This window comes from Cuculus canorus, chromosome 3 (assembly GCF_017976375.1).
Source record: "Cuculus canorus isolate bCucCan1 chromosome 3, bCucCan1.pri, whole genome shotgun sequence".
Lineage (NCBI taxonomy): Eukaryota > Metazoa > Chordata > Aves > Cuculiformes > Cuculidae > Cuculus > Cuculus canorus.
This window is the reverse complement of record NC_071403.1, coordinates 117135194-117152506: the sequence shown is the minus strand read 5'-3', so window position 1 is coordinate 117152506 and position 17313 is coordinate 117135194. Positions and strand designations below refer to the sequence as shown.

The 17313-nt window shown below is 38.5% G+C and overlaps 1 protein-coding gene across 4 annotated transcripts in view; it reads right to left on the bottom strand.

Moving 5' to 3' along the window:
- TDRD15 (tudor domain containing 15) overlaps positions 1-17313 on the bottom strand; it is a 197414-nt gene that overhangs the window by 6917 nt on the left and 173184 nt on the right. For 3 of the 4 annotated variants that reach the window (XR_008449278.1, XR_008449277.1, XR_008449279.1), the window contains one exon: positions 312-571. The gene's annotated coding sequence lies outside the window, so the exon portion shown is untranslated. Of the gene's footprint in view, positions 1-311; positions 572-14328; positions 14543-17313 lie in introns of those variants that run through there. The other variant, XR_008449280.1, reaches the window with a different exon arrangement.

The following is a 17313-nucleotide window of genomic DNA, read 5'->3' as shown; positions in this document are numbered from 1 at the left end:
CTAGACTTACTCTCTTATCTCAATATTTTATTAATGAAATGAAAATAAAAATGCTTCTTTGTCTGCCTTCCTTCATCTAGATTTATCACTAGCTCTCTTACTAGTACATTTCTGGAATCCTGATCTCATTCACCCCCTGAGGTCTGCAGTTGCAATTGCTACCATATCCCTGGTTATGAATTTGTTAACCTTAAGAAGTATCGAGGACATACTAGATAATAATGCAGAGAGCTGGCACTGAGTGGGAGTACTGCGCCTAAAGCACCCAGATGTGGAACAGCTGCGTCGTTCAGCAAATCACCAGAACTCACCTGGGATGTTCAATGACTCATAAATTTCATTTCCTTCCCTGGGCTATTCAGACTGTCAACACTACAACCACAGCCATTTCAGCATATTTCCTGCACACATAGATTTTTCCTCCTTTGAAACTTGTCAATGAACCAGATTATTTCAAAACTCTTGCTGCTGTCTGTTCAAAAGCTGATCTTCTGTTTGCCTTCGGAATGCCATCGGCCTCCTCGCCCGCGCATCTTGTCACTTCTCCCTGTCAACATGAGCACCGCTGCAGCTGCAGAAAGACAACAGATAGTAAAAGTTCTAAGTGAGCAAATGACAATGAACATGAAAGGACATTTAACTCAGCTTGATGTTGTAGGTGACATTTCTAATTTCCACGAGCCTTTCAACCCTTATAAAATGCAGAATGACAAAGTTTTTTTTATGAAAGACTGGCAGACCCATCTGCGTTATTATAATGCTAAAAATTGTATCTGTGATGAAGGTCAGAGAAAGGTTGGGTAATATTGGTCAGAGAAAGGTTGGGTAATATTTGTCAGAGAGGAAAGAACTGAACTAAAACAGAAAGATTTTCTTCTACTGGGAACAAATCTCTGGGGGTTCATCATCTCACTGCATTACAGTTAGGCTCCTCCTTGCTTATGGTCTCCATTATTCCAGAACTCTTGCATTTGCTACGGTGTGAGTCTTATCTACTGATGTCAGGACTGTCTCCTGGAAAATGTAACCTATGGTTCTTTATTGACTCAGGCCGAGGTGAGCCTCAAATGCGTGTTCTCTTGTCTGAGTAAAGTTACTCTGATCTTTGCAGAAAAGACGGACTCTGCTCTTCAGGTTTCATACAATCTTTCTTGGGAATTTCAGTGGAGCCTCCTTGTCCTGAACTCCTGACTACTGACAGTTTTTAAGTGTGAGCTAAATATCTAACTGTTATTTATTTCTAGTGTCTGTGCTTTGGCTGCTGGGAAAAATTAATGCCCTAAAATGGAGATGGTTCAGGTTTTCAGCTTCTGAGGATAGGCAGCCCCAGATTATAACTTATCTGGACATCTAAATCCATTTTAGTTGGCACAATAGATGATTTTCCCAGAAAGTATTGGAAGGATTTAGGGAATTTGTTATATGTTGGTGGAAACTACAAGACAAACATTGTTCCTTTTTGAGTTGTGTGAAATCTAATTAAATATCAAAATATGTATTCTCCTATTTTTGAATTATACTTTTCTTCAATACCTTATCTACCTTGCCCAAATTTGCAGATTTTTATTTTTAAGTATTTCATGGAAAATACATCCCTCCAATCCAAGTGTCTGTATCAGCATAAATTTTCACATCCTTTCAACATGAAAGACTTATCTATAAAATGTGAGCGCTTTCACTCAGCAAGACAGATAGACTCTGTGTTTCTTCCACCATCTCGTGATATTATGTCTCATTTTACTTTAAAGTATGTGCACTTACTCCACTCAAATAAACTTATACTGATATCTGTAATAAAATACCCCCAAAATTGAATTGCTATCAGCTTTGCATTCATTAGAAATGCATTGTACGCCTCTGATAAGTATTTGCCAGTTTGGATTTTACCCAGACTGTTAAGAGTCACTGCCTCTGATATCTCACAAAACCCGACTGCTGGTCTTTGGTAATAACAGGTCTCCAGGCACCAAGTTTACATTTTATATGAGAGTTTCATGCTATCAACAGTACCGTGCACTACACAACAGTGCTGTGTTGCTGATTTAGTGCCTGCTTCCCCCTAACTGCAGCCGTGGTGAGTGGCTTTGCAGATCTGCTATCTACAGGTGTGATTCAGAGCTCCTTGTAAATACAACAACTCTTATTGACTTCGCCTTTTATAACAACATTTATAATTTTTATAACATATAAAGGACCCAGCCAAGACTGTAACCAGAAAAGCATCTCCTCAGGATTTCTTTGTGCACTGCTAGTAACCATTCTCAGTTGCTCTAGAGCCTGGTGTCACCCCTAGCAAGAAGCAGCTTTTCTCTAAGCGAGGTATGATGGCAGTTGGATGGGACAATCAGAGGTCAAAATAGTTCCCAGGATTAGCACAAAACTAAATAGGACTGTATTTCAAACCAGCCCCTCAGTGACTGTTACATTCACATTACTCTTTTACTTTTTTTTCACTTTGCTGTTCAAGGAATTCTCCTCCCACCCTCACATCCGTTGAGACACTGAAAAGTTTAGGAACTTACGGTATTTTGGGGTCAAGCTCTATATCGATAAAGGATGAATTCCATTTTATTTACTAAACATGACAAGATTGTAAAATATATGTCTTTGCCATGCCAGTAACATCAATTTTGTTGGTTACACGGTTTGGTAATAACACCAAAAAGATAGGTGCTCATATATGTGATTGTAAAATTAAAGGCATCACAATAATGATTTTGCTCATGAACTGATAGACGTGTCTAAGCACAGATGTGTTCAGAGTCTTGCAGATAGTTTCACACATCTCAGCTCTGGATATGTACAACAGTTACAAGTGGAGCAGCTTAATCTGAATTAACCTAATCTTGGTGTTTTGAAAAAAAATGGGAAAAAAGTCATGATTTCAAGTAATCTAACTTAGCCAACTTCAAACATTTTTGGAGAAAACATAACTTTTAGGTGAAGACAGTGAAGTTATTTTCCATGGTCTCATCAGTTTTAGAAATGTCAATTTAACTTAACCAGAATGTTTTCAGAATCTATTTAGGATGAGAATAAGAAAAAAATAAGATGTACAACTTCTCATAATAGTGACACTGGTTTTTAACTAACGCTGTCTTACAATTTAACTGCACTGTGTGAGAAACAAAGGATCTTTTTATATCCATATCATTCAAATTAATGTTATTGCATCCAGCAATAACATAATTCCTAACAACAGAATAAAAATTGTTGAGTGCGCGTAAAATTTCAGCTGATAGATACAGATTGAAAAACAGTAAAAGCTTCAGGCAAACCCACTATTATTTATTTGAAAGACGTGTAGTCAGATTTATTGAGCTGATTAGAGTGATAGATAATCTAAGACTTGCCAAAGCACCCCCAAATTTTCAAAGATTTACGTGTGGATTTAGTTCCTTGCAGCTGATAGGAGTCATACAGACTAAATTACATGCATTGCTCTGAAAATGTAAGGAAACGGCCATTGAAGGGGAAATGGCTCGGAGAACTCTGTATAAGGTGACGTGTTGTTTGCATACTATTATATGGAATTGCAGGCGCTGCAGTAACTCCTAATGGGGGAAATTTATCACTGCAGAGAGGACCTGTCAAAGCATAGACGAGGACTGACAGACTGTTTGACAGGAAGGAATGAAGTGACCAAGCAAAGCCTGTTCCACAAATGAAGGACAATATGGAAGAACAGCACAGGGATATTTGTGAGGCATCAAGAAAGATGTCACCGAACAGGAATCACTGTAATGGTGTGGGAAGAGTGGGAGCACTGTACTCAGAATACACAGAAGAACTGATCAGAATGAGAACATAATGACTGCATTTTATTTAATCCAGCAGAAAGATATGAAAGGTACAGACCTGACAGGTCTGAGGCAATGCAGATGAGATTTGCCCCTCTAAAACTAGACAAATATTTCAATCATTTGTGGTTACGTTTTCACCTGCATGACTATGCCTTCTTCAGTCCCCTCAAACCTAATACCAGTTTTCATCACCGAGCTAAAGTTGTTGAATCAGTGTGGTGGGTTAAACCCAGACAGCAGCTAAGTATCACCCAGGCACGCATTCACTCCCTAATCCCGTGGGACTGGGAAGAGAGGAGGAAGAGCAAAAGCAATAACACTCACAGGATGAGATAAAAAATAGCTTAATAAGTGAATCAAAGAGGGAGAAAAAAGAGATGCAAAAGCACCTCCCACGAGAAGACCAATGCCCAGCCTGTCTGTGAGCAATAGTTATCATCTGTCCCAAAACTCCCTTCCCTCCTTTTTTGCTTGCTGAGCATCACATTATATGGCACAGAATACTCTCTCGGTCAGCTGTGATCAGTTGTCCCGGCTGTGTCCCCACTCCAGCTTCTCGAGCAGCTCTAGCAGGAAAAAGAGAAAGGCTGAATGTTGAGCAAGCGTTGCTCAGCCATAGACAAAACACTGATATTGTAGTCACGAATCCAAAGCATAGCAGTATATGGGCTGCTACGAAGAAAATCAGCTCCGTCCTAGACAGAGCCCGTGTAGTCAGGGATACTGCTACAGACTGCCTCTAGCTGGCTGTTTCCTGGATATATTACACCTGCTAAACACCTGCTGCACCTTAGCACAGATCTGATACGACTGGATTTCTTCCACCGTTGCCCCATTGCACCAGATTGCACTTAGTTCTGCCCTGAATTAAGCTTTAGAGAAGTCAGCGGAGAAGTTGTGCTACTAAAAACACAACCTGCTGTGAACTTTTGTTCAGTATTGGTCCAGTAAGGAACAAGGAACGGCCAGGAATGAGGAGGGAGAGAAAGGAAAAATATCCAACTTTAACACCCATCTTCTTGAGATGAAGAAAACATGATGGTGTTCTGAGCCAGAGGCAAGAAAAGGGCTTGAAAAGAGCTTTCAATTTAACCTGAACAATATTAAGTTTCAGGTAATGAGGAGAAAGTTGGGAGATAGACAAATATGTAGAACATATACTGGATTTGAACAGAGAGCAGGAACAGGAGCTGGAAAATAAATTTGTGAGACAGTATCGAGAACATGGCAACAGTGGTGTGACCTGGTGAGATTACATAAAGCAGAAGTGTAAAAAGAGTTATATATTCTTTTCCCTTTTGACAAATAGGGTTTCTGACTTGATATACTGTCTGCGAGAGTGCCATCTGGTGATCCACAATTACATTACAAAAATGACCTTCCCGAGCAACATACAGTTAGAGGTACAATACAGGTATTTCTGTAGCTCAACCCTCTGCTGGTTTGATTAAAGCAAGGCATTATTATATGCATTGTACTGAGAAAATAAAAATCATTAGAACTCAGAGGGGAAAATGCTGGAACAAACATACTCAGCATCTGAATAAAATACAAGCAAATCTTTAGCAAACCTTGCATAGCAGGCATGCATGCAAAATCTTGTTTATGCTATAACCATGGAAAGGTGCTTTATATAAAAAGGAGAATTTGGGGGAGTACTTATATAGATTTTTAACACTCTAGTTAAATCCTCACTCTAGTGTATGTAAAATGTTAGATAGTGAGAGGCACATATAGATTCAACAAGGCTAGTACTGTGTTTAGAGCTCTTTCTAAATTTACTTTATTGTTGTTCAGTTTGTCTTCTAACCTTTATAACTAAAATTCACTGGCACTTCTCCCCCTGACTGCCTGAATAAAAGGCAGTTACACAGCCAAAGTAATCAGCTTTGTTGTTTTCATCTTATACAAAGATTGAGAAGAAAATACGAATTTGAATTAGTGTTGATGATTTCTTCATTATCACAAGAGGAGGTCCTTGCTTCTATCAATTTGGTGTTTATGGGACCTAGAGGACTTGCTTTGTGTAAAAAGGGAAATACTTCATGCAGAAAACTGAAACAAAATTAATACGTTAAGAATCTCCAGAAATGCTGTTGAGAGGAAAATTCATGTAAGAATTATATAAGAGAAAACCCTGTTCATGTCCACTGCCTAGAACGTTGTGACTCCATGCTCACACCAATGTGAAAGGACCCAACTCATAAAGTACCACCCTAAATAAGATGCACTGCGGTTTAAACTCTCCGTTACTGCAGAAACATCGGCTCTGAGCATGGATAAGCTATCCAAAAAAAAAAAAGAAACAAAATTCCCATGTTAACCCTCCTAACCAGAGTGTTTGAGAGCTCATGTGTTTGAGAGCTCATTGGTAAATAAGGTGATTATGATGCTATTGCTAGAGGAATGGAGACATGGCGAGATAAAATGACTTGCCAAATATCACACAGTGAGTCCATACCAGAGGTAGCTATGGACTCCACCTAAGCTTCCAGGTCTGAGCCTGGCTTTGGGCAATAAAACACACTGTATTTCCACGGAGACCTTTGACATCCCAAAGCAGAACCTGAATCTGGGTTAGGAACTGCAAACACTTGAAAAATCATTTCCGTAAACAACACTAATTGTCAACTTAATCAGTCACATTTATCTTCATTTAGATGTAAGTGAATATTAAATCTCTCCGGGGGGTAGAAAATAGCTGAAATAAACACAAAGCATTGTCTTTTGAGATGCTAACCACAAGCAGTTGCTCATTAAAATCAGCTATATTGCAGAAGATTGGGAAGTAGTAAATGATGTACTTAGATCGAAAAAGGAGTAGATCCTAGCAATAGCAATCAGAATAGATTTTCCTCAGTACCTGCTAAAATAGCTGAAAAGCTAATTAAACATAGAGTAACCAAACTGCACACGTGGACAGCAGTTAGCAGGAATTAAGCAATACAGTTTAGAGAAAAGCAAGTCTTGCCCTGATATGACAGAATTCTTTTATTGCATTAACAAAAGAGTCAGTAAAGCAAAGCCAGTTAAAATAGTTTATTGGAAACTCCTGGAAGCCTTTGATACAGTCCCTTACAATAGGCTGTAAAAAAAGACAAAAATTGACTCCACTGGGACTGGGATTTTGCTCCAAGCAGCTGGAATGCGCAGTATTTTTAGAAAAGGGAAAGGCCACAGGAAACCAATTGAATGGAGAAAGGATATATTTGACATATGAAATAAAAGTTATCAATGAGACACTCTCAACTTCCAAGTTAGATGCAACACTGTCTGAAAGAATTACTGAAACTTCTATCAGTTTAGATACATTTAGGCATCTATAGAAGACTTTGGGGCAGAAGTAGGCATAGACATTAGGTAATTTAGAATTTAGAATTTAAACCTTCTACTAGGTTTTAAATTTATCATAACAACAAAATTAACCCCTTGACAACAGGGATCACTTTGTGTCCTTAAAATTAACATGACCTCAGGTAGAAAATGTATTCTATTTCTGTGGTCCTTTATTGCTATTTTATTCACTTCTATTAATAAAAATAATCCCCGGTTCTATATATTCATGTTCCAGAATCCATTTTGCACTAACAAAGAGAGACTACAGGCTCACAATTTTGCATAGAGTTACACAGCTGGCTCACACTTTTTGATATTTCTGCACAGAAGTTAAAGACTTTGAGTGAGGTGATACATGGTCAGGACAGCAAATTTGTTCTTCTTTTTCAGCTGAATTTAAACCAAAGCGTGGCTTGAAGACAAGAATGGCAGGAGGATTAATACCTACAGACTTTAAGTACAGGTGAAGAGACGTCAACACTTTAGCCGTGGGACAACATGTATGCCATGAAAGAAAATCTCTTTTTAACACCTCGAAAACACTGTTAGAGATTCTCATTTTTGCCACTCTGAGATCTCGACCGTGTGCTTCACAGCTTAGTGGTTGCTCATCTCAGTTATTGGAATGGACTAGTGCACAGCTGGATAATGTCAGAAAGAAAATCCATAGTCTAAGCAAGTGATCTCCACGTTGATGTAAGTTTTCTGAGAAACTTTGATAGGTAAAAGCCTCTGTCATTCAAGTTAAGGCTTAATTTTGTGGTAAAGGCCTATTCTACAAGAACTGGACAAATCTGGAAATAAAAACTAATTCCATTTAAAGGATGCTTAATCTAATCTGAAAGTTCAAATTATTATGGCAGAAAAAAAAGGCCAAAAAAAAAAAATGAAGGCTGTTGACAAGAGAACAGTTTATGAGGTGGCTTTGTACGCAATCTGGTGTTTGCCACTTATTGGGAACACTGGTTTTCTGCATAGGTGCAAGTGAGTTAGGACACAGATCTTGTTGCTAATACAACGGAAAAGGACTAAAGGTGAGATAGGAGCAAGAACTCTGAATCACCCGCACAGGTATAATAGATATACACTCGAAAGTTATTATAAATGGTTTTCTCTATACTTTTCCTTTTACGGACATATATATATGTGTTCTACAAGCACATGTAGGGCAGCTGGGCACAGGCTTTTTGCAGTTCCAGATGCAGTTAACCACAATGAAAACGCAACGACATGGACATGGCTGTACACAGTGCTCAACTGGATGCCCTTTTCATTCCTGAAATTAGGTGCACATCTTTCTAGAGATCAGGCTCCTTCTCTCTCAAGCGAAACCCGTTTTTCAGAAGAATGAGAACTGCTTCAAAATGAATGAAAGGGAATTCCTACACTGATAATAGTACTCAAAAATGGTCATGGTTAGCATTATGCATTTTTCTTTCTTTCTGCTCAGATCCTCAACATAATGATAAGCCCTTATTTCACACTGTCCTTCAATCCCAGCAAGTCAAAACTACCATCACCTCAAAGTTAATTGGATCTCATTGTGCCTGTTCTCCATCAAGAGTGAGGTTCACGTATTGTTCTCATATTAAGTGTTTAAAGATGGGTTCTCACAGTGCCTATTTGTATGAAACATATCTTTTCAGTGCATAAAAGGTTATGTACCAAGGTTTGAACTATGCCCTATGACTCCTCATGGAGTCCTTCACTCACAATAGGTAAATGATTTCTTAGGAGTTGAATACTAACTTCCTACTTTAAATTTACATTCACATTCAGTAAAGACTTTAATTTCCTACCTGAGAATTTAATCTTTTTTGTCTTGCTAGAGAGACATCAGCATTTCTAAAGCGAGAGTAGGGGATCCATTAACCCTTTGGAGAAACATTATAAATGGATATTTTGACTGATATTGAGTTAAGGCTTCGGAAATTCTTTGTGGGCAATTGAAATCTGTTTAAAGAGGTGGGGCTGCCCCAAGAAAAGAGATTTGAGGAAAAAAAAATAAAGGCCTCAATCTGAAATGGTGTTCCTTTTTGGTAGAAGTACGTATGGGTAATTGTTTTCCCTAAGGATTCGAGCCTGGATATGAGAACTACCAATTGCAAACTGACTTTACCTTCACTACTTCTAACTCAGGATTTCATTTTCACTCTTATATATGCACCCTTCTTCATGATAGACACTCTGCTAAGCTACATGAAAGCAAGACCATTTATTATAGCCCTTTCACAAAACAAACATACAAACAAAACCACCAAAAAAACCATCTCAAACTGAAATATCAAATTGTTTGCCCTTAAGTTCTCCTATATTTCAACTAAATTATTTGGTTTACGTAGTGCTTTTCAACACACACAAAAGAAAATCCCCTGTCTTATTCCAAGTTATCATCACTTCTAGGTAGCTAAGAGTACAGTTTCATAAATAAGCATTTCCTGAGATGTTAAATCCCTGTGTCAGGAAAAAGCAACAGCTACTGTATAACAGTTTAACTTATAAAGTTTACTCTCATGGATCAAAGTTAATACACCAAACAGTAACCAACTTCTATTTAGTTTCATAGTTAACAGAAAAAACTGATAGGTTTTCTTTTACATCAGTTTTACATATATTTATAAATTTTCACAAAACTATTGCCATGAAGATAATTTAATTTCCCTCTGGAAAACACTGCAGTAAGTGCAAAAGTATGCATGGTCTAGGAAAAGGCAAATTCAATTGCTTTATGAGAGGAACAGTATGGAGCAATAAGTCTTTCTGGAGAAAGAAATGCGGAGAAATCCTATTCATTATGCTTTCTCTGTGTACCCTAATCTTCCGCCCTGAGTTATGTAAGAAAAAAATGATAGGTTTGGCCGCCAGATGTGTATTAAGAGAGGTTGTGCTCTGAACTGGTACAGGAGGCTCAGACGATGTAATGTGCTCTAAATTTGTGAGACTGGGAAAATCATATTTGGGAAATGATTTCAAAATCATTCTGATTTTTAAGTCTTCAGGGGAAATTATCTTTTCAGGCTTTCCTCATAAGGACTGGGAACTTGCACATCCATACTCAGACATCTTATTTATCTATTTTGGTAGATGCAGGCACATACACCTCATTCACCCATACATAAACACTTAACACAATGATTAAACCTTTAACAACACACACATAGACGTAATCATGAGATGCCCTAAATGGCTCCTTCAGAAAAAAAACAAAAATTATTGAAGTTTTCTCATCTAATTTCTATGACTACTTTTATTTTTGTGGAAGGATGTCTAGGCTTTACCACAGGTAGATGGTGTGCATTATAAAACTGATAGTCAATGATGCTCCTTGCTTGAAGAGTTCACAACATAGATTAAATTAAACTTAAAAAAGAGGTGAGAAATGTTTTGTCTCTATCTTACAAATGAAAAACAGAAGCAGAAAGATATTAAAGTACTTCTTTGTAGGAAATATATGACTGAGGCAGAATAGAAGGTAAGATGAGCACTGAGGATTTAGTAACTAAAGCACAAGACCAACCTGAATTTCAGAATTTATTAAAAAGAAACTGGTCCTTCTGCCCAAATCTTGCTTTCAAATCTGTTAAGGTTCAACCACTGAACCTAATATAACAGGAAACTTCTTTGTATTTTTCTAATTCAAGAAGAAACTCTTAGCGGCTTTCTTACAGATGAAATTTATGATGCAATTTCCACCCTAGTTTATGGCATTTTATCTAAGAAAATCTCTCAAGATTTCTTCTAGCTTTGCTTTACATCTACTTTTTATCAGTGCATTAATGCTGTGTCTTTTTGTCCCTGTATTCTTTAAATCAGCTTCTGCTCCCGTAATTTCTGTAGCTCTCAGTACGAAATTTGAAGGGCTAAATCCAGCAGAGCAAACAGCAACAGGAAAAGCAAACTTGTATTCATGTCAGTATGTAATGGATAGTGAGATAAGATGGAATTCTGACACTGTATGAAAGGAATAAGAAATTTAATAAGTCCATCAATGAGCTGAATAAAATGCATGTAGACTGCTGCCTGAGAAATAAAAATATAAAGATCGGTGTCAAAATCCAGCTACCTTACCCCTGAGAACAAGCAAGTAATGTATCTATATCCATGCTTACATTTATGTATGTGTACTATTTATGTTTCTCATTCAACTTGACTGGGCCATGCCGTAGGCTCCAGAGATTAAACCTCATTCATTCTCTCCCTGAAAGCAATTATGTATATTTTTGTAGTGCAAAGATATTCAGACAGGTTTTTGGAATCCTATTGTGTTTTGTATTTTGAGTCAGAACGATAGACAATATTAGCATCAAAATGTATCAGCTACACCATTGTGATTTATTTTAAAAAGATTCAGCTTCTAGGTCATCAGAACAGGAACTAATTGCTGATTATAAATTTTTCAGGCTCAACTCTGCCATAAGCTTCTCACACTAATAATAACATCAGTTCTCACGGACCTCAGGTTCTTTTTTTTAGACTTACAACCACAAACTGAACGTATCAGGACAAATAAAGATGGTCATCACAAAAGAACATTTTACACTGGTCCAAAGCAACCTGAATGCAAGGAAACCATAGGTGTAATAGTGGTGACATCATGGTTCTGTTCTGTACCCTTCACCCAATCGAGCTCGTGGTGTAATACAACAATATTGGTATGTCGTGGGGACTTTCCCACAGCTTTAGAACAGGGATTTAACTACGAGGTAGATAATCCTGTGCTTATGTAACCTGTGTATGAGTGCTATCACACAGGAGTCATCATTGCTATTCTTGCGCTCAGAGCAAGTCTGGGGATTGGTTGGATCTTGCCAAGTCTCCAGAGTTAATCAGAGGAAGTGTGAGTCATCTCACTCACAGTGTCTGTGCTATGAGCTAGTCATCCTAAATCCCTTTTATATTTAAATGAGGAAAAAAATGATCACTGTTAAGGGTGTGATGTGGACAGTCTATTTGAGAAGTCCACATTTTGTCTGAGGAATTGGTTGCAGTTGAGCAGAATTTAGAATGGGAAGTCATGATTCCTGAGCTCAGCGCACACCATGCCTGAAAAGAACAGCTTTGATGTTGTCTATTCCCTTTCCAACCGGAATTCTTAGAGGCCACAAATGGGGATAAAAACTTCTTAACCGAAAAACTAGATTCCTCGGAGGGAGCCACAGCAGCAACACCCCTCACTCCATTTCTCATAGGAGACACAAAATCCTCTTGTACCATTCATATTTTTCCCTTTTCAAGCCAAAATGGATCCTTGCGCTATTTCTTGCCCATCTCCATGCAATTCTTTGCACAACCATCCTAATATCCTCTCTTTCACACATATCTCAGGACTTTATTTTTCTAGGAGTGCTTCAGATGGTCTTTTCTTCTCCCGGAAAAGCCTGCCCGTAACACGCCACACTAACACAAAGATTGAGCTGGGACGGAGTGCGGGTAAAGATGTTTCTTGGCTCACAAACTGGTGATAGGCACTCCCAGAACATGTATTTTCCTGGCAGAAAGTGGAGACGTGTTTGTGAGAGAGCAAGATGCTGCCGCCACTGCTAGTGATGTGCATTGGCAGGGAGTGCCTTGTGCGAGGAAATAAAGGATTTGAAACAGCAGATTTGAACCTCTGGGAGGCGGAGGCAGACTATCAGCTTCACTTTTCCAAGAAAAAAAAAAAGAAAAGTGAATAAAACTCCCTGGTTTCGCTTTCCATGATGGGGGGTGTTAGTGGCAGAATCCCCTTCGTGGTCTCTCTGCTGGCTTACACGAGGGAGTAATTTTCACTGGAAACTAATCTTTACTGTGTCAGAGTCTCAGTGTCAATTTTAGCTGTGTTTCTTGCTGTCACTGCTATTTTCCTCAGCAGCAGTGCCACTAGCCTTGCTATTAGCCACTGCTGGGCTTTAGCTCAGAAGAGCCCAATGTCTTTTTGCTCAAGAAGCTACAGAAACGGGCAGCATTAATAACAGTAAAATGATGTTAAAGGCATTGCTGCTGAAAGGTAAAAGAGGTTAACTGGGCAAAGCTATGTTGGCCTGACCCAGGCAGGATCCCAACAGTAGGCTTAGAGTTCACTAATTTACATTCACATCCTAACCTCAGCTTTGCAACTGGAGCCCATTTCCAAAGACCTGTCTAAATAGGGGCAATCAGGAAAATGAACCTGACTCGACTAAAAGTGTGACTTGAAAGTGGATTAGCTGACGTGCATTTGTGAACACTCCTAGGAAGAATAAAAGTGGCCTTGTTTCTATTTAGTTTATTTCACTTTTGTCAGGGAACTAATTGTAACTAATATATTTTTATTCTCTAAAAGGATGTTAGCTATTGAATTTAATGCAGTTTAATGGAATCGTTTGAAAAGCTGAGTCATATTAATGTTGGCGTTATTCCTTGTAAATGAGATCTATTTGAAAAACTCTTATCAGAAATCCAAACTTTCTAATATCTTCCTTGGGCCTTTCTTCCGCAGCGGCTGCAACTGAAATCTTGTGTAAAGTTCTCGTGAAGGCCAGAGGCAGTGGCAAATCTCTTTTGTTAAATGCTAACTGTAACAAATGGAAGCTGGGGAAATTCAATAATTTGATGGAATAAAGAATGAGTGGCAGACGTGGCAGCTGAATTCTATTCCATAATAATGTTCTTCTCCGAACCCCAGGAAATTAGGATGAGAAGTTCTTGTTGAAGCTTTTAGCCAACCTTGCTTGCTGTGGACAAAATTGTAGACACAAATCCCTACCAACGTGAAAACCATAAGGAACTGTGGTTACACAGTTGTTTGTCTGTGGGATCTGCATAAATCACTTGTAATGATAATCCCAAAGGAAATGAAGTCCAAACACTTCTATCCCTTTAACAAATAGAGATGTCCTTGTCTTGAAAGCCAAAAGATCTCTGTTCTTTTGTTTATTCTGCCTCTAGTTTGTTAATCGTACATCTTTCCCCTTTTGTACCCGAGTTTCTCTACCTGTTCCCATCTTACTGAACCATTATAACAGGACAGCTCTGAATTGCAGGTGCTGCTCAATAAGCTCGAGTTGCAGTAGTTACAATGCAGTGATTTTCCATAATAAATACTACAAATATACAAAAAATAGTCATATGCATCAAATATTTCATATTTTGCAATAGAAATATACAATCAACAATTTTTTAAAAGGAAAATATCAAAGCGACTGCACAGCAAAAGAGGAAAAATACTCACCCTCCTCTAGTATCACTCAGAATAATAACAATTTTGTAAGACAGGTTCATCTTTAATCTCATTCAGGAGCTCCTGACAGGCTGCAGAAAGCCAAAGACTTGTTTTCCTCCCTTGTTTTTTTTCCTATTTAAAAATCTTTTGGCTTCATCATAATCAACGCAATATATGTGCAATCATGAAAAATATCCTGCAGCTCTGCTGGATGAAGCTTATCAGCTTGTTCCCCAGTTTTAGAAATTTTTACTTTAGGGCTATCACAACTGCAGTGAAGAAACAGAGTTGCAAAGAGAAGCTGTGTGGGAGACATGCATAAGTCTTTCTTGACAAAAAGACTAAATGATGATAAAACAAGGTCCTTATCATATCATTCAAAAAAAAAGTAATGAAAATGTTTGATTCACCAGGAAAGCACTCATATTATATTGTTATGTGTATTATTTGAGAAAGCAAATTGACAAGTGGAGAAAGAAACATAACGTCTGATATATAAGCAAATCTGGAGCTCTGTCATCATGTAGAAGCTGATCCTCGTCCCTGCAAAACCAAACTGTAAGAAAATACAGCAACAAAATCCTGACCTTTCATTCCCTTATAGCAATCCTCTGACTTGTAAATTCCCTGCTCTAGTGTCAATCTGTGCAGTTTTGACGTAAAGAAATATTTGCCTTGATAACAAAGAGTTTTCACATTCTCCACTTCTGTTTTCAATGCCTTGTTATTGTTATTTATAGTATGCAAAGTCTGTAACTTGACAAGATTCAGTAACGCTTTACATTTTACAAGTCTGGAGACAAAGCATCCTGCTTGTCCTCTACACATGTTTAGTACTGTCAAATCATTAAAGCTTTCCCACGGGTATCCCTCCTTGCCAGATTTGAGACCTTATTAAGATTTACAGGAGGAGTTTGAGATTGGTGAACAGCAGTAGAAGCATATTTCCCATCTGAATTTGCACCAGACAGCTAGCTCCCAGTCTTAGAAGTAAGTCGTATTTTGCTGAAACTGCTGTTTCTTAGGGCTCATAAATAATGATAAATAACAGTGACAAAAAAAATGAGCTGAGAATAACAAGAAAAACTGGAGAATAATCTAGAAAGGAATCAAGATGAAAAGTGCACTGGTCTGATTCAAACCTCAGTGGATGTACAGATTGAGCTCAAGAAGCTCTGCACACAGCTACAGGAGCAGATCGTGTGTGAGAGGCTTTGAAGCCCACTATGTGGAACTCACAGATGTTGAAAAACACTTCAGTCTTCACTCCCTTTCTTTGTTCCATCCTGCCATGACCTCAAAACCAGCCTCTAACCCTCCACAAATTCAGAATTCGAGAATCTCCCCTCTTCCAGAGAATTACTCACATAGAACTCAAGATAAAGTAGGAAAAGTTATTCAAGTAATAATGGCTATAGAGAAAGATTTCAGGGGGAAAAAAAATCAACAGTCACTTACCCCTTCAACACCACATAGTCCTCCTCCCTTGAAACCCTTAAAGAAAGAAAAAATTAAGGCTGAAAGCAACTAAGATTGTTCAAAGAAATCATAGTGGGAAGTAATTAAATAGGAGAGCGATGGAATCGGCAGACCTGGGAGAAGGTGCAGATCTTCATTATGAATGAATGGGTGGGACACAGTAACAGTGATAGGCAGAGTCACGTATTTTAGAGTTTCTGCCTGTGGTATAAGGAAATGTTGAATTCCAGAATATGAGATCATAGAAAGGATGAAATGGAAGTGCATCCTAATAAATGCTGTTGGGGAACGATGGGGGGGTCGTATAACTTTGAACCCTCATTCTGTCCTTCACTATTCTTACATCTTATCCCATCTTGGTATATACATGCAGCAATGCAGACAACATCACATTCACAGTAAGAGTCATCAGGCACTGGAACAGCTGCCCAGGGAGGTGGTCGAGTCGCCTTCCCTGGAGGTGTTTAAGGAAAGGGTGGATGAAGTGCTTAGGGACATGGTTTAGGGAGTGTTAGGAATGGTTGGACTCGATGATCCAATGGGTCCTTTCCAACCTTGTGATTCTGTGATTGACTCCTCTCTGATTACGAATTTACAAATAGATTTTTATCAGACATTTGGTAGTTTATTCTGGATTCTTTTCTCCAGCTTGAATGTACAACTGGCATGTGAGAAAAAAAAGTCTAAATAATGATGTTGAAACAGAAGATGTCTGCTGCTTCTCCTATGGCCAATGGAGAAAAGGCTGAAGCTATTGGGAAAACATGGAGAGGAATTTATGGCAGGTAGGAAAGAACTCACCAGAAGGAGAAACTCTTGCTGTGAAATCAAAGGAATACCGAGAAACTGATCTTTCAAGTCAGTGTTTGATGATTTCAAGATACACTGAACTCTGCTGTAAGATTTTAGTCTGGATGGTTTCATCTTAGTGAAATCGACTGCAAAATCCTTTCTTAACATATTTATTTTAATGGTAAAAGAAAAATCCTCTCTTTCATTCCCAGATACCATGCCCCTTTTTAATTCCTGTGCATTTCCATTAAAGAAACAAAAGTCCTGAACCTCAGCACGTGGTAGAGAAAGCCACTGGGGCGGCAGCTGATTAAAGTCCATTGGAAAGCATCTGTTCCTCTACCTGCCCCTCTAAGGGCTCAACCTTGGGCTCTGGCACGTAGCCAGGTATTTATTTTTTTATGATGTTAAATTCATGCTTAGATGGCCTTAATCTCAGTCCCTCCTTTACTTCCCCCCACCTTCCCAGAACCACGAGGAAATCTGCTGCCCCTTCACCTTCAGTCCCTTTCTTGCAAGTGTCAGCTTTGTCAATCACAGAGAGATGATCCCGCTCAAGAAAACGTGTCACAGCAAACAGAGCTTCTGCTCTGACCTTCAGCTCTGCCCTCTGCTGTGACAAACAATTTTCATTTGCCACTCAGAGAAATCTGTTTATTTCCAGCAAAATATAACTTCTTGCTTCCTAGGAAGAAAGGAAAAAATGACCTCCAGCTGAGGAAA